At 43.2% G+C, this 18,408-nt stretch overlaps 1 long non-coding RNA gene across 4 annotated transcripts in view; it reads left to right on the top strand.

Annotated features, from left to right (window-relative positions):
* The window catches only part of LOC112546628 (uncharacterized), a 120,815-nt gene that overhangs the window by 31,327 nt on the left and 71,080 nt on the right, over positions 1 to 18,408 (top strand). For all 4 annotated transcript variants that reach the window (XR_012904367.1, XR_012904366.1, XR_012904368.1 and 1 more), the window contains exon 2: positions 17,171 to 17,277. This is a non-coding gene — a long non-coding RNA (uncharacterized LOC112546628). The remainder of the gene's footprint in view (positions 1 to 17,170; positions 17,278 to 18,408) is intronic.

The following is an 18,408-nucleotide window of genomic DNA, read 5'->3' as shown; positions in this document are numbered from 1 at the left end:
ATGATGCTTCAGACTACAAGGGGCCAATAGTGAGTCATCAAAGCATGTAAGGACATGTAATATGCTCATGTGACCCTACTTACCATTTTGGGTCAGTAATTTTCCAAGCATCTGGGCTATGAGTTTTGTCTGAGACAGTGAATTTTCAGGTCTGTGGCAGAGGATATAAAAAATGTCTGATTTATCTCCATTTTGCCTCTTTCCTTTCTGATTCTTTGAATTGTGGAGTTACAGTTTCCAAGGAGCATTTTGGAAGTTACCAGAGAGACTTTAGAAGCCTGTAATTTATTTCATTGCTGCTATGATCCTGATCTATGAACACTGAAAAATCACTTATATGTATCTGATTTATTAATCATTAATAACTATCTTCTTTATTTATCAAGAATACATTAATAAGCCTTTAGCTTTCGTTAGTAAAGGATTGGCATTAGCATGCTTATTGGGTAAGATCTAAGACATATGTTGACCTGGCTTCCCCCCACGTTGCACAGGGGCTCAGCAAGTTTGTCAGCCTATCTGCATATCACACCAGGATGTCCACCCACTCTTTCTGGAATCCTGTCCTCCTTTCCACAACAGCATGGCATTAGTTGCATGCTTTCTCATTAGCAAAGACAGTGCTTAGTGATGTGTGAGGCAAATAGCCACACTTCTCCAGGATCCAAAGTGCTCTGATCTCTCACCTGCATATGCTCCAGCCTATTTTTTTTTAAATGAAGATTTTTAATCATTTAAAAAAATTAGGATGATCACTTTTGAAAAATGTGGGCTGAACAGTTTAAAAACAGCTCATATTTAAAAATTCTGCATATATTTTTACTGCTCATTATTATTTCTCCTCTGTCATAAATGTGCATGGTGTTAGTAAGATGTAGTTTAAAATAGGTTTAGTGTTTTTAAATTACTGTAATGTGATTAATTTAAAGTGAAAAATAAATCCCTGGAGGAGCTAGGAGCTAAGTATTCTGAAAGCATCACTTAGAGCTAAAACTGGCCCCATTCTTCTCTGTTTTACTGGAAATCATGACACTTCTGTGTTACATTTCATGTGGTTGGGGATAACTCTAGAGACAGACTAGAACAGCTGTGACTCAGGTTTGATTTAGACCCAATGGTATAGCCAACACCATTCCTGAGTTGGGGTTGGGTTCATGGCCCATAGCATACAAGTTTCCTCTTATTCTTCCACTAGCAGCTAAAACAACCAACCATTCTTCTCCAGTTAATTATTTGCCTACTTCTAGGAACAGGAGAGAAATTTCTAAAAAGGCAACCTCATGTGAAAACCTCAGGGCTTCAACTATACAAATCTATATGCTGTACCACAGGACCATTAACATTGCAAGAAATCCTATAGGAGAACACAGGGTAAAACTATCTCTATCTATGTACTGAGTCTGCATGACCATCCAGTGACCCAGAAGAGGAAGTCCTCCATAAGAACCCTTGGTGGGCGGTGCCTGAGACACCCAGCCTCTCCCACAGGAAGCAGAAGGGCGGGGTTGGGACTATAAGAACAGAACTGGAGAGCTCAGTTGGAGCTTAGCAGGAGGACAGGCCAGATACTCTCCCTGGTCTCCCCAAAGGGTGAGCTGATGGCCAGCCCCCCCCCCCCCCCCAGGGATGACTGGATAGGACCCCCAGGACTGCTGCCTGACCCTGGGGACAGACCAAGGCCTTGCCAAATCTCCCCAAGCATTGAGGCACAGCCGAGCAGACTGGAGTGCGCACCCAGCTTGGGGCCCATGATGGCATCTCCAGGACCCCATCAGGACCTAGACCCTGAGCCCATGGGCATCCTGCCAGTGCTGGAGGACCCCGAGATGCTGATGTCCTGCCAGATAGGACCCTAGAGGAATTAGGATATGGCCCAGGGAAAGCTGACATCCCATCAACTGATGAGATGGAGGTCAGGTGGGCAGCGTGTTGCGGCTGAGACTCCTGCTGACCCACTAACCCGGTCAGTGGATTGTGGCTGGGATCCCCGCTGACCAAGTGGCCGCCTGCACAGCCACTACTAGGGCCCTGGGCCAGGATGCAGTGGAGTGGGTGGGCCTGAGTCCCCCACCGCCATCCCCTCACTTGGGGTGGCAGGTTCCCCCTGTAGGGGAAACCCCCCTGCACTTGTTAGTTCTCTGCCGAGCTAGGAGAACCGACCCTTGACTCAGCCTGCAACCAGGCCTGAGCGACTACGCTATTATAAACTTTGTGTATATTTGCTGCCCCACCCTGACCAAGGGCCATGGCTGATCAGACTATTATAGGCTTTGTGTATATTTGTTGCCCTGCCCTGACCCAGGGCTGTGGACCAGTCAGAGTGCTACAGACTTTGTGTATATTTGCGGCCCGCCCTGACCGTGGGCCATGGCCACCCAAACTGTCACAGCCTTTAGGGGTGGTTGCCAGTGCAGTGAGTCAGCAAGGCCACCCACTGACCCAGACTGGTACACTATAGTGTCGTGCTATTATCCAAATCCCAATGCTGCTATTCTTACCAAGCATCCTTCCCATTTGACAAAATTTGTATGGGGGGGGGGGAAGCAGTTAATCATCATTACGAAAGTACATGACCACACAATTAGCATACTCCCTGCATTCCTTAAACATAGAAACACAGAAATTGCTATACAAGGTCCACCTTCTCCAGCATCCTGTTTTTACTGCTAGCCATAATAGATGCTGTAGAGCAGGGGCAAGCAATAATTTTAAATAGGGGGGCACACTAAGAATTTGGAAAGTGGTCAAAGGCTGCATTCTTCTAAGATATTAATGGAGGAAGTGCAGGGTGTGGGATGGAGGCTGGATGCAGAAGGGAGATCAGGGAAGGGAAGTGGGATGAAGGAGGGTATGTGGGAAGGGTATGGGTGCAGGAAAAGATTCTGACCTGGAGGGGCATAAGAGGGGTGCCGGTCTGTGAGGGAGTTATGACTAGGGACCGGGGTGCAGAAGTGTGGGCACAGAGAATTTGGGTTGTGATTTTGGGCAGGAGTGCAGGTGGGGATGCAGAGAGTTTAGATCGTGACCTAGGGCAGGGAGTTGGGGGGAGGGAAGGGATAGGGTGCCAGGTACAGGCTCTGACTGGGAGATGCTTACCATAATAGGTGGCTCTTGGCCAGCAGCCTAGTGGGACCCATGGGCAGGCTCCCTGCCTGCTGTGGCCCCACATACTATTCAAAGCAGCTGTCTGCTGAGTCCATGCATGTCTCTGTGTCACATGACCCTTTGTAAGGGCAGGGGCTTTGTGCACTGTCTGAGCCGCAAGCTGGGGGTGGGAACAGTGCATGGAGCCCCTCCCCCATGAGGGACACATGGCACAGAGATGCACATGGCCCCAGCATCTAGTTGCTTTGATTGGCATGTAGGGCCATGGCATGCAGGGAGCATGCCTTAGGGTCCTGCTGGGCCACAGGACATTGGTGGCCCAGAGTATCACGGCAGGTCAGATACAAAGATTTGGTGTCTGGATCCAGCCCACAGGCCATATTTTGCTCATCCCTGCTGTGGAGGGCCTTGTAGGACCATGAAATAGCCAGGCCACAGAAGCCCTGCACTTCCATACTGCACGTTCTTCCATTCATTTCAATATTTCCTTTCTGCTCACCACGAAGTGAATAGCACTTCTCTTGCTGACAACAGCATCAATATATTGGAAATAAACATTTCCCCCCAGGACACTTCAGGCTTTGTGTTCAGACTCATTCCTGGAAAAATTAGGATGCTGTAAGATTGGCTGGATGCAGAGTTTACATTAAATTTTCTCTCATCATGTTTACAGAAAGTAATGAATTACATGTGCTCGCATAGACTTACCTGCAAACGGTGTGTCCGAAGCTTCTGTGGCTCATTTGGAAGCCTCTCTGCTCAGGCTTTGACAAATAGTTTTGGGAGAGTCCTCTCTTTTTAGTGTGTTAATCCATGCCCCAATTCAGATAAAATACACATACTGAGAGGTGTCTCTTTCTGCCCTGTAATTGTCTATCATCATCACAGTCACTTACACAAAATAATTGTATGTGTCTCCACAGTCCTAGCTGTGAAGGGTAAAGTCAGATGCTGGTATAGCTCCTTTAATTGCTTCAGTGCCAGAGCCCTGGAGAGAGGCTTGGGGAACTCTATTCCCCTGGTTTGGTAAGCTGTGTCCCTTCTAAATTCTACTAACTGCCTTTATTCGGAACACAAGAAAAAGGAACAGCCATAATAGCAAAGGATAAAGAATTTTGTCTTCCAAGAAGACATGTTTAAGCCTGAGGCAGACCAAAGAGGCCACTCCTAACATCAGTAACAGCAGAACTTCATCTTTACAACACAGATCTGCTACTAGTCACCAGCCACAGCAATCTGCTTTATGGCAATATTGGTCTGTTACAAGCAAGTTGTCAGAGACTCGTGGGCTATCAAATCTGTTCAGAGGATGTGAAACATGTAATTCAATTATGAGCCATTGCTGTTCAAATCAGGATGCTCGCCCAGTGAGGAGAAATTTGTCTGGTGATCACCCATTTTTGAGTTATTCTTAGATAAAGAACTCTACCCAGCACTTTTCAGGGTTTGGAGGAGAAAGCAGAGTACAGTTGGGATATGCTACAGGAGGATAGAAAAGAGAAGAAGCAGCAGTGGAATGCTGCTAACATTTTCCATCGTGAGTGTTCAAACACCAAATGGTGGGGGAAAAAAAATAGAACAGCTCTGTGTGGGTGGAGTAGAGTGTTCCTTATCCCTGAGCAATGCATCTGGGCATGTGGTTACGTTGTTGAGGAGACAAATCCACAGTACCAGCACAATCTCAGCTGTCCCTAGGAGGCCCTGAGTCTTAGTTCCCAGCTGAGCCTAGCCTAGAGCACTGAGGGCTCTAAATACCATAATGCACAGAACCAGACCCTGTTACAAGAAAATTCTCTTCATTTTTCCAAGTTGACTCTTGGACTGATATTTCTGCCATTGGCTTCAGGGGATTGCCGACTTTGTTGTTTTTTAAGTTTATCCTGTACAGACTAACAATCTGGTAGTACTTTATAGTCTAACAAAACATGCAGATGGTATCATGAGCTTCTGTGGGCACACCCACTTCTTCAGATGAGCAGTTTTTTAAAAAGCTCATGATACCATCTACATGTTTGTTAGTCTATAAAGTGCTACCAGACCATTTGTTGTTTTTAAAGTTTATTTCTGCAATTGTTTCTCATCTCCCAGAGTTCCTCAGTCTAGTATCTCTCGCCTCAGAAAAGTGTCTGCATTGCTTTTGTCAGTGATTTTATCACTATTTACTTCCTTTCCTAGGTCATTAAGGTGGATATTAATCAAAACCAGCTCTAACACAGATCACATGACATTTCACCACAACTCAGTATTTTGCTGTTTATCTTAACCATTGGTTTACATTCCTTCAGCCAGATTTCAATCAGCGTGACCTGTCACATCCACAAGGATCTAAATTAGCTTTAAGCTTAATTACAGCTTTGCCACAAACCCCCAGTTCTGGTGTGGTGCTGCCCTGGAATAATCCAGGGAACAGGCTATGGCCTCTCCTATCCCCCATACTGCAAGGCATGAGGGAGAATCTACTCTGGAAACCGGTACACCTGACTCAAGATTAGGGTTACCAGGCATCCAGTTTTTGACCAGAACACCTGCTCAAAAAGGGATCCTTGTAGCTCCAGGAAATACTGCCAACCGGGCCATTAGCAGCACAGTGGGGATCTGGGGTTAAGGCAGGTTCCTTATCTGCTCTGGTTCTGCATCGAATAGCTCCTGGAAGCAGCCACCACATCCTTGTGTCCTCTAGGCTCATGGAGTCTCTGCATGTTGCCCCTGCCCTGAGACCCGGCTCTGAAGCTCCCATTGGCCAGGAACTGTGATCAATGGGAGCTGTGGGAGCAATGTCTGCAGGTGTGAGGGCAGCATGTAGACATAGAGTCCATAAGGACTTGGCAGCCACTTCCTTAAAGCTGCAGAAAGAACCACTAGGATCCTGTACTCCATCCCAGCCTGGAGTCCCCTTCTGTACTCAAACTCCACCCCCTGGAACTCTTACCCTTCTCAGACCCCAATCTTCTGCCCCATCCTTGTTCCCCCTCCCACTCCAAACTCCTCATTCCTGGCCTCACCCCAAAACACCCCCCGGCTGAACCTCACACCAGATCTCACCCCAACTCCTCTGCCCCAGCCCAGAGCCCCCTCCTCCACTCCAAACTACTCATCCCTAGTCACCCCAGAACCCAAACCCAAACCCAAAGCCAGAGCCCTCATCACAGTGGTGTAGCCAGGACCCAGACAAGTTTCTCGTCCTAACTTCAGATAGGTAGGCAATGGCAAGGAGTGGGGGTAGGAGGAATTGGGGCCACCTTCCATCACCCTCTCTAGCCAGCCTTGTGAGGAGCATTAGACACTTAATAAGCACTCTGTTCAGGGACCCATGAGGCAACCAGCTCCAGAAGAAACATCACTCTTTGAGCATCCCACTTACTTCCTGTTCCTGCTGGTTGTGTATCTTTCCCTTATTGAGCTGATTACCTCATTAACCTAACCATTGCCTCCAAGTGTCAACAGTCTGCCCTGTAACAGATTAATTGCTTGCAGTTAAGCCTATAATCTTCTATTACACAAGTACATAGGTATGGCACTCTGGTCATTTAATTATCACTGTTACCAATCATTCACCACTCTGGCTAACCTACAGGAAAGTGGTTTGACAAATAAGAAAAAGGCTCTTTTCTTTTGGATCATTCATTGTTGCATATAAGACATTTCTAATTGGTTTGTTTTGTTTTCTTTACATGACTTGTATATTTATTAGGTTTTATGCCAGAACTCTGAGTTAATTTCTGAACAGGGTTTCCATAAAGCAATCACCATGTTCACTAAGCAGGAGATTTAGATAAAAATGGAGTAGCACAGTGGGTCAGATACACCTTTTGAGCGATGGGATTTTGCTTTTCATAAATATTATACACAAAGAACATTCCTTTTGCCCCTTGAAGTGTAGGGTCTGTTAGAGCATTTCTGTATGAATCTTAGCTATCGTTCATGTTACCAAGTTTTTAGAACATGTTTGTGTAGTTAGTTAGTAAACCTTATCTATAAATCCCATCAATGAAATATCATAGAATTAATCAACCGTGAAACTATTTAGAGGGGACATTTTCCTTGTTCTAGGTCAGCATTTTCTGACTTTCGGTAAACATTCTCTCACATGATGCTTGTTAATAGGCTTCCTCATGCAGAAAATTCTTGGCAGCCACTAGAAAAGTTCTCCAAAAGACTGATTACTTTCCTTTGCCTGAGGCCAGCTGCTGATCATAGCCCTTATGTAGCATGACAAACACAGTTAATATCAGAACACACAGCCAGAACTGAAACATTCAGTCATGCACCAGTTAAAGCCTGGTCTGTGAACACACCATGGGGTATATTAGTATGCTGGGACCTGTTGATACTAGTTTCCAGGATTACAAAAAATGAGGGAGAAGTGAGAGGGTAGAGGATGAATTCAACTGGAGCTCAACCAAGTTTAAATGTCCATTAGTAATTAAATAGTTATTGGGCTGATTTCCCAGACCGTGTCACATTTTCTCTTATGATCTGATTTAGGAACACAAACCTCACATTCAGACCTTGATGCATTGCACCATCTTCTTTCTTGAAGGCTGCTTTAAAAGAAATAAATAAATACATGCCTGGCAGGAATTGTTGACCAGGAGCAAATTAACTAATAGTAATGATAATGATCTTTCATTTATATCAGGTGAAAGTCTATGCTGTCATATGAGTGCAATTCATAATGTGTAAAAAGCAAAAAATGGCTGAGAAAAACAGGGAGATAACACACCACAAATGCCAGTGATGACTGAACCTGGTGATATTCTAAATAAAAAGAGCTTCCAATCATTCTTGTAGCTGTTTCCATTGCTTCCCACTAACTCAACAGACATGCTAGATCTCTCAGTGACCCACAGATGAAGGGTGTGTCTAGACTACAGAGTTTTGTCGACAAAAGTGGACTTTTGTCGAGAAAACTATACCTGCGTCTACACTACCGCTGAGTTCTGTCGACATAACGTCGACAGAACTCAGCAGTTTTGTCGACGCTGGTAAACCTCATTTTACGAGGCATAACGCCTTCTGTCAACAGAGTTCTGTCGACAGAAGGCGTTATTGAATGTAAACTGTCCTTGCGTCTACACTGCCATGTCGACAAAGCAGCTTGCTTTGTCGACAGAACTGAATGTAGTGTAGATGCTCTTTGTTGACAGAAGCTTTGTTGACAGTATCTGTCGACAAAACTTCTGTCGACAAAACTCTGTAGTCTAGACGTACCTGAAGTGACAATTCTGAAATCTTACTACATAGATAGCGTGAAAACATTTAACAGGTTTTACTAACTGAAGTATGACAAGAGAGAGATGTGGCCACCTTTGCGGTGAGGTACAACAACTGTTTAACAGTACACAGCAACACAAGAGTTTATGTCCAAAAGAATGAATATTCTAGCCACCCATCCTGAGGGATTTAGGGAGGCCCAATAGAATTTGAGTGAGATAGTAATAAAAATGTCACTCTATTCTTTTGAAAAATGCTATAGGTTCTTAAATGACCACAAGTGTTCAAGATATCCATTCTGTGTCTCACCAGTAGGGTTTTCCTGGTAATCTTCCATAGGGGCCAACTCTGGGACTCAGCAGCCATCTTGCCTTCCACTCTCCCCCTCAGCAGCCCAGCCCGCCTGCAGCCCTGGTTCTCAACTTCTCCCCATCCCTCTCAGTTCCTCTTGCCTGCCACAATCAGCTGTTTTGTGGCATGCAGCAGATGCTGGGAGGAAGGGAGAGTATCAGGGAAGGGGTGTGCTTGGGGGAAGGGGCAGAACAGTTCAGGAAGAGGTGGGGTGGGAGTTGGGGGTTTGGAGTGGGCTTGGGGTGGGAGCAGGGCCTGGGATAGAGCAGGGGCAGGAAGATGCAGGGGTGGGACATTGGGGAGAAGGGAGCGGATAGGCTGGCTGAGGCCTTGGGTGGAGCAGTGGCATGAGCAACTCTGGAGCCCAGTGGAAGATGGCACATACACATCCAAGTATTAACCTGCCCAACACCTTGCTTAGCTTATGATGTCTGACAAAGTCACAGTTAATGATGGTACAGCCGCAATAAAAAAGTTATGTTGGGTACTTTATCACAATAAAAAATACAGTTTCCCACTTCCTTTCAAGTGACTGCTCCAATGAGCATTACCTCTTCTGTTTTCCAATCTGTCCTCATTTGTATTTAGCTCAGATATCCTGCTTCCTTCCCCAGACTTGAAAAAGAACTCTGTGTAGGCTGAAAATGTCTACCTTCCACCAACAGAAGTTGGTCCAATAAAAGATATTACCTCATTTACCCTGCTTATATTCTGGGACCAAGAAGGCTACAACAACACTGCAAATAAAATAGTATCAGATTTCCTCAGGAAACAGAATGGAACACGCTCTATATGATGGGCTGTAGATAGCACAAGGATAAAAATTAGCTAAGCCTATGTCTATACCACAAAGTTTTGCCAAGACAAAATATGTTGGCATTCAGCTACCACACTTGGAGTATCACTTGTGAGCATGCATATGTAGCTTCATGCATCAGCTTTGCACATACTCCCCAGGACTGGCCATGAGGGACTTGTCTCTGCCCACCATCTCTGGCAGAAGCATGGCGATTGCTCATCATTATCATAATCAACAACCACGGGCTCAATGCCTGTTGATGTCGAATGCCTCCCTCACTATTTCCTTCCATCTTTCTCTGTCCAGTGCGGAGAGTGGCTTAGTTTCTGTAGTCTAGCTCCACACCAATCTACTATATCATCTACCTGCCTCTCCTCATCCATTATGCCGAATACCAAGATGTTGACTTTTCGCTTATCATTCATTCTGCAGATATGCGCGAATAGCTGTAGCTTCCGCTGAACAGTATACCCTTCTGCAGTAGGTTCTTTTTCGGCTGTATCTTCCTATATAATTCCTTGTTATACCTTCTGTATCCATCCTATTCTCGGGATCTTTCTATAACAACTCCTCTCAAATGCCAATAGCCTTCTCTTTGAATCTTTCCTTATCACCTATGTCTCACATCCATACAACATGGTGCAGAATACACGTTTTCAAGATGCTTAGCATCGTTCCTAAGCTAATCGCTTTGCTTTTCCAGATCTTATCCGTTGCCTTCAAACTCACTCTTGCTTTTGCTATTCTAGTCGCTATCTCCTTCTTACAGTCTTGATGATACGTCATGTTACTCCCCAAATATGTGAACTTTTCTACGTTCTGTAGCTTAATCCCATCTACAATGATCTTCCTTCCTATTTCCTGTGCACTATTGTCACAAGTATTGCAAGCATAGCATAGCACTGCTTCTGGGCCCAAGACACAAACATTGACTGGTGGGATCACATTATAATGCAGGTTTGAGATAAAAAGCTGTGGCTGGAGAACTTTTGAATGTGCAAAGTCACACTCTTGACTCTGTGTGCAAAGTTTGCCCAGCCATCAAACATAAGGACATTAAAATGAGCACTGCACTCATATTGAGAGTTTCCACTCATGGTGGAAACTTGCAACAGCAGATTGCTATCAGTCAGTGGGAAGTCATATTGAAACTGGAAAGTCCACTGTCATGCGAGTGTGCAGGCCCATTAATAATCTTCTGCTATGCAGGACTGGGATGCTCAGCAATGTGTAGAACATAATGGGTTGACTTACAGCAATAGGGTTCCTGAATTATGGCAGAGCAATAAATGACATGTATATTTCTATTTTAACTCCAGACCACCTTGCCACAGAGGACGGCAAACAAAAGAACTACTTTTCCATATTCATGCAAACATTTGTAGTCATGGGGGATGCTTCACTAATATCAGTGCAATATGGGCAAGAAAAATGCATGACACTCAGGTATTTAAGAAGCCAGGGCTGTTCAGAAAACCACAAGCAGGGAGTTTCTTTCCTGACTGGTAGGTTACCATCGATAATGATGATGATGAAATACAAATAGTGATCCTGCAGGATCCAGCCTACTCCTTACTCCCAGGTTCATGAAGCTATACACCAGCTACCTTGATGGCACCAAGGAAGATTCAACTACAGGCTCAGCAGGTGCAGAATGACAACTGAATATATTTTTTGTAGATTTAAAGGCTCTTGGAATTTTTTATTAACCAGATTGGATCTCAGTGCAAAAAATATTCCAATGACTATAGCTGTCTGTTGTGTCCTGCCCAATATTTGTGAGGCAAACAGGGAAAACTTGCTTCAGGAATGGAGGAGGGGTGTGACTGCTGAATTTGAACAGCTGTACATGAGGGTGATCAGCTATACACAAAGGCTTAATGCATGAGCCAGCTAAGGAAGGTTTTGAAAAGCATTTTAGTGAGCATCACCAATGTGCTGTGTCCAATCAGGGGTGACACTTAGAAACTGTGTGGTGCTTGCTGTACATCTGTGCAATCCTGCTGATGCATCTATTAATGTTGGTGTGGTTGCTGTATATTTATGACAATTGCACTGGTTGGCACTTATCCTATGAGTTGTTAAAGTACAAGACCACAGCCTTCCCCCTCAACAGGCATTACACATCATGTGATAGAAATTAATAAATATTAATTACTTTCAATACAAGTTATTTTTATTGCCTTATGGATGTGTCTTAAAACAAATAGTTGGAAGTAAACATATTTTAACTTAATTTTTTTTAGCAACCTTAATAAATAAATGTGACGATGTAACACAGATGTCCATTGCAGCTACATATACAGCAATCTTGGCTCTCATAGATCAGTGTATGCTTTGGTTGTCCGTGTCTTTCCCTGGTGTGAAGTAGAGGTGTGCGAGCCCTGAGGCCACATGGAATGCTAGAGTCAGAAGGAGAGTAGGAAGAGATTTATAATGGAGGTCACCATGGACTTAAAAAAGGAGGCAAGCCCATGACTGTTGAATTTAGAGGCGGACAAATGTCTTCAGCATCTGTATTTGAGAAGGCCCATGGCCTGGTGCATCTCTCCCTCCTTTTCTTGTACCTTTCTCTTGTACACTCTTTCTTTCTCCATGCTGTCTGTATAAGTGTAGACACATGCACAACTAGGTTGATGCAAGGCAGATTACATTGAACTTTGTAGTATAAACCAGGCCTAAGATTTTAAATCTTCCTTCTACTTCTATACTGAAGGCTTAAGAGGCACTTAAGTGATACATACACCTTGTGCTTCTTTGATTCACAGGAGTTAATTTCATCCTCTGCTTTGTAAACATGTTGAACAGCTTCTAGGTAGGAACAGTTTGAAGTAAGTTGCAAGTGGCTAACAGGTGGAAAAACTTTTTCAGCTTCACTGTCCTCTCCACTTCCTCGCACTTTTCTTCACCCTACTTTCCAGGTGATGCTGTGTTTTATCTTTGTCCTTCCTCCATCAATGTTTCCCTTGCATTAGCCAATTAGAAAGGGTATAAGGCTTTTTGTATGTGTTCCAGTGTGAGGAGATCCCAGCAGGAGCTGATAGATGGCTAAACCATCCTTGAAATGGATTAACTGGCCCCTCAGAATGTGTAAAGAGCCAAATTCTCCCTTTTAATCATTTCCATATCTGTACTTTTGATGCGCATACTATGTCTTTTTTACTACAAAACTAAGGGTTGACCTTCACAATATACAGATGAATTCTGCTTGCTTTGCACAGTGGACCTTAAAATTGTGATTGATGTGCAGCAGTGATTAAGTTCAGCTAGCCGAAATGCTTTAAATGCAATCTTTAGGAAAATAAGGGGAATTGGGTGAAAATGGAAAATATATTCAGAACATTTACATTATTGGATGCAATGTTTGAATTTCCACCGAGCTATGTTTGAACATATGGGCAATGGAAGATCCCCTTTGAAATATATGAAATCAGTCAGGTAGATATGTATGTTGTTTCAGAAAAAGAAAGAAATTAGACTTGTCTATATATTTATTAGAAATAAGATACAAACTTTTGGCAGTGGAAATAATTTCTGGCTGTATATTGGTTCTTGTATTGTACTCATCACTATTAATACCTGAGTGCATTAAGAAACACAACTAACATCTGTCTTGTGTAGTCCATGCTTTTTTTCTCATTTTTTTCCCTGGGGAGAAATAGTGTATGCACTGTAGTGTTTTATTTTACCATTGGAACAGCTTACCTATGACATGGTGGATTCTCCATCACTTGAAGTCTTTAAATCAAATATTTCTAAAAGACATATTCTAGAGATCATGTGTTTGAAGAAGAAATTATTGTGTGACATTCTATGACCTCATATGTACTGTGTTTTTCAGGCTAGATTCTCAGAATAGTTGTTTCAGGCCATAAAATGTATGACTATTTAACAGGCCTCAAAAGTCGTGATGGCTGAAACAAATGTAAAATGTTTGTTATACATCTGAAATGCCTTTGCACTAAAGCTGAAATGACTAGGGTTGCCAGGTGTCCGGCAGTTGACCCAGACAGTCCGGTATTTTCTCCTCCTGTCTGGTAAAAAAATTCAGAAAATACCAGACACCTAAAATGTCCTGTATTTTCTGATTTTTTCCTGGCGAGGAGGCAAAAATACCAGACACCTGGCAACCCTAGCCCCCAGGCCCAGCCCCTGGCCTTCCCACCCCGGGCCCCGACACCCCCAGTTCCCCGCCCCCGGAACCTATGCTTTCCTGGTTCCGTAGGGAAGCTAAGTTCTGACTTGAACAAGAACACACAATGGCCACTGGCAAAAAGCCTAAAGACCAAGGGAAAGCAATGCCTTTCCTGGGTGTTAGTACACAACCCCTCCCCTATTCCTATCCTTATTCTAACTCTGCACTCACTCTAAAAGGGGCCATGCTATTTCAATTCTGTTTTATTATTTATTTATTTATTTGCTTAATAAATCTTGAGGTTCTTTTTTTGGTCAACAACTTTGGTCCCCCCCCCCTTTTTTTTCCCTCAACAGACTTTTTCCCCGGTGTTTTGTGTGTGGGGGGACGGAGGGGGGGAGGGTGTTTGGTATTTTTGGTTCAACCATCTGGCAGCCCTAGAAGTGACTTATCACTGGGCATATTTTTCAACTAACAATACCTCCTCTTGGTAGCATGCCATATCTGGAGCTATAAGAACTGTGGGGACTGTGTTGTGGGATTACTACATGTTGAAGGTCTGAAACATTCTCTGCTGTAGCATTCCAAAGTCTTGCCAAATGGAAGCAATGGCAAATGGAGCCACACTGGAGACTGAAGTCAAGAATGATTGTGTGCCAAAGTGGAAATTTTAAGTGAGGCCTGTCCACACGGATATCTTGTTTATTTTGTAGTGGTTTTATTTTCTTGTTGGTGATCTGATCCAATTAAGATCATTGTCATTAACAAAAGCATGTTTTTACAAAGCATGGATTTTGGAAAACATCACATTTTAAATGTTATAAGATTAGGCATCTTAGAAAGTCTGGTGCCTAGATAGCAGGAAGAAGGGTGCCTTACAAATATTATAGATAATTTAGATGGGACATACTTATGATAGCCAAAGGGTTGAGCTTGCATAATATAGCTCAAGAGAGCAAAGAGCTGTTTGGAAACCATAGATCATATAGTTTTCTTGTGCAATTATTATTTAATATTTTTATTGCTTTCTGAGTTATATTCACCCATATGGTAAAGGTCAATTCAAGGCTTACTCCTCACTACAGCCATCAAATTTGGGTGTTACTAAGGCAGAGCCCTGCTCTTGGCTTTCTGCACACAGGTGGATTTCATCTTAACAAATATGATTCCTGGTCAAAACAGTCATAAAAACGGCAGAATATAAACTGGATTGAGAATCTGAAATTGCAAACATTTACATTGCACATGTGATTCTAACACTTCTGACCTAGATCCTAACCCCCAAATGTAGGTGCCTACATCCCATTTTTTTAAGTTGACTCTGATCCACAACCCCCCCACACACACACACCTGCTGCCTACCCTGTAAGAATCTGAAGCCCCTAAATTTTTGCAGAGAAAGTTCTCTCAGTACCTATATTCCTGCCAGTGAGCATGAGTAATGCTGCTTCGCTGTAGGCGTCCAGATGCCTATCTGCTCCCCAAGCTGCAGTGTGATTCACAAACAGGAAGAGAGATTTTCTTCCACCTAACTCATACGTGGGGCCCAATGCAGTTGACATGTGCAGAGGCTAATTTAACACAAAACAGGAGGTGGGAGGAGGAGAAAGGCCTTCTTTATTACTTTTGTCCCAGAGGTTTGAGTCCTCTCTGAGAAGTGGTAAGGATAAGGGGTTTCAACAGGGTTCTGCCATCTTTCAGATGAGTGCCCTAACCACTGGATCACAGAATAACTCTGATTCTTTCTCTGGCTCAAATCCTATTTCATTAAAGTGGCACAACTTCAGTAGAAGAGATTGAGGAACAATCACCTAGGATTGCCAACTTTCCAATTGCACAAAACCAAACACCTCTCCCCCCCCCCTTTCCTGAGGGACTGCCCATGTCCTGCCCCTTCTCTGAGGCCCTATCCCTTCCCTTTCTCACCTTCACTCTCACTGGGTTGGAGCAGAGGATTGGGGTATGGGGGAAGTGAGGGTTCTGTCAGAGTGCAGCTGGGGATAAGGCTCAACTCTGGGGTGGATGAATGGGGTGTGTGGGAGGATGTGAGATGCAGGCTCAGGTTGTGTGGGAGGGAACTCTGGGCTGGGGCAGTGGGTTGGGGTGTGGGAGGGATTCAGGATCCTATAGTGTTTATTGCGGTCCTAGGAAGCTGCCACAAGGTCTCTGGCTCCGAGGCACAGGGATGGTCTATGTGCTGCCTTTGTGCCCGCAGGTACTACCTCTGCAGTTCCCATTGATCATGGTTCCCAGCTAATCGAAGCACAGAGCTGGCACTTGGGGCGGACAATGCATGGAGCCCTCTCATGTCTAGGGGCCACAGGACCTGGAAGACACTTCCAGGAGACATGCAGACCTGCCTTATCCCCAGACTTCCACAATGCCACTGACCAGACTTTTAACAGTCCAGTCGGTGGTGCCAACTGGAGCCGCCAAGAACTGTTTCAACTGGGCAATCCTAACATCAGCATATCCCATAAACCAGCAATTAGGGCACTCACGTGAAATATGGCAAATCTCCTGTTCAATTCCCTTCTGCTCATCAGGCAGAGGGCAGTTTTGAACTGGTGGTCTCCCAGTTCCTCCTCATAATGCCTAAATCCCTTTGTGGATCCTTTCTATTCCTCCAGTCAGATCCATGCTATCTGACCTATGTATCTAGTCTAAATGGCTTATTTCTCACCTATGGAACACACACAACTAGCTACATACAGATGACCTATAGAGCAAGAATTATTTACATAATAATTTCAAGGATTAAATACATTGCAAAAGTTGAAATCTGTTTGTAAAGTTCTAGTCATCAAACCCTTTTAAGGGGAAAATAAAAAGTATATCCCTGTTTTCATGCACTTAATAAACAATCAATATAGTTCTTGTTTCATTGTCATTTGTTCTAGTTTTATATCTCAATGAAAGATTTTAGCCTTTGTGCCTCTGTTGAATTCTTAATATTGGATGTGATATGTTAACAAGAGAGGCATGTATTTTAAAATGTATCTTGCCTATCTCCCAAGAATGCTTGAAAACATGTAAGAATAGCCATACTGGGTCAGACCAAAGATCAATCTAGTCCTGCATGCTGTTCCTCAGACTGAGAAACATATCATAGGAATTATTAGAATGGAATTACATTGAAAGATGAGGGTCACTTTGAATGGTCATGAAAAATATTGCACATCTAAGCAATACATAATAATCTCCTCATTTCTACTTCTTCTAACATAGAAACGTTGTTTAAACCATTGCCTTCTCTGTTCCTTTAAATCCCAATAGCAACTCCTTATTATTTTCACTCTACATCTGTTTTGTTGTCAATTTTCAAGTACAGCTGTCATATATTATACTAAGATAATAATGATTATACAGAAAAGCAGAAAATAATTACCCACTTAAAAAGAAAATAGACATAGAACATTAACTCAGGTTGTTTGAAGTACATAGGCATATTATTCTATTTCCTGATGTTTACTTTTAGAGATCCTTTTTCTGTTGCATGCTATTTCTTTCATTTCATACATAAAATAACGAAAACTGCAAAGGCATTGTTTTTCTTGTCATTTCAGCTAATGGAGACCTCCACGGCTATCACAAAACACAGATAAGTGAGTTATCAAGACTACACAACTCTTGGAATTTGATCCATCTTTTACCCGAAAATGTGTTGCTTCAGGTAAAGTAGTCAAATCATAATAGCTATTATGCAACCTCCTATTGTAATCAATGGAGAGAGAAAAACACATTGAAGTCAGCTAACTATGAACAGGGATCTCACTTTTCTAATGCTCTCTGCACAGCTCCTCATCTCTTCCCCGTAGAGGGAGGAAGTTTCAGACTCTCTGACCTCACCACCTTTCTCTTGGGAGCTGTAGAAAAGGATTAGGAGGCCTGAAGTTGTAAAAATCCAGGTCATGTAACTAGGGATTTTCTTTCTCCCAATTCTGAGACACATGATACATGATATAAAAGTGTTCTGTTTTAGCTTACTACACTAATGTTAGATCCCCACTCAAAACAGACAGAGGTGTGAAACTGAGTCATTGAACACTGTGCATTTGACTAATGTGTCTTGATTATAGAAAGAACTGACACAGATAACATGTTGACAAGTCACAGTATTTAATAACAGACAGACAATGTGGGTGACGTAATATTTTTTATGGGATCAACTTCTGTTGGTGAGAGACAAAAGCTTACACAGAGCTCTCCTTCCACTCTGTGTAAGAAAATAGCATGTCTCTCTGCAACAGAGGTTGGTTCAATAAAAGATATTACGTCACCCACCTTGAGTCTGTAATATCCTGGGACCAACACAGCTACAAACATGCTGTATTCAATAATGACATGCAGAATAAAGCATTCATCATTTCCCCCTTTTTAAGGCTCTTGGGATTTTGGAAAGAAGGATGATATCCATGATGATGCTGAAGTAATTTCTAGTGCATTAGTATTTAAAAAATAATACTAAACAACACCTATTAGGGACATATATTTTTAAATCAGAACGTTGTGATAATTTTATATTCAAGAGCAGTGTTCTCCTGTAGCCACTCAGGAGAGATTCAAATGCTGCCCAGCTGATTAGCAGGGCACCCACAGCTAGGTTTTGTTTCTACTGGTGGTGCACATTCACACATGCCTCAGTGCACATCACATTTATTCTGCACATAGATGGAAAAGATTAGAGGGAACATTGCTCAAGAGTCCTAAAAAATTGGCCGAAGAAATTGTTGGCCAGCCAATGTTAATTTTTCATATATATCATGAAATATAAAGGAAATTCCAGAAGATTGGAAGAGTTCTA

The sequence above is a fragment of the Pelodiscus sinensis genome, chromosome 5, assembly GCF_049634645.1.
Source record: "Pelodiscus sinensis isolate JC-2024 chromosome 5, ASM4963464v1, whole genome shotgun sequence".
Classification (NCBI taxonomy): Eukaryota; Metazoa; Chordata; order Testudines; family Trionychidae; genus Pelodiscus; species Pelodiscus sinensis.
Note: the sequence above shows the minus strand (reverse complement) of the source record. Positions and strands in the feature narration are given on the sequence as shown.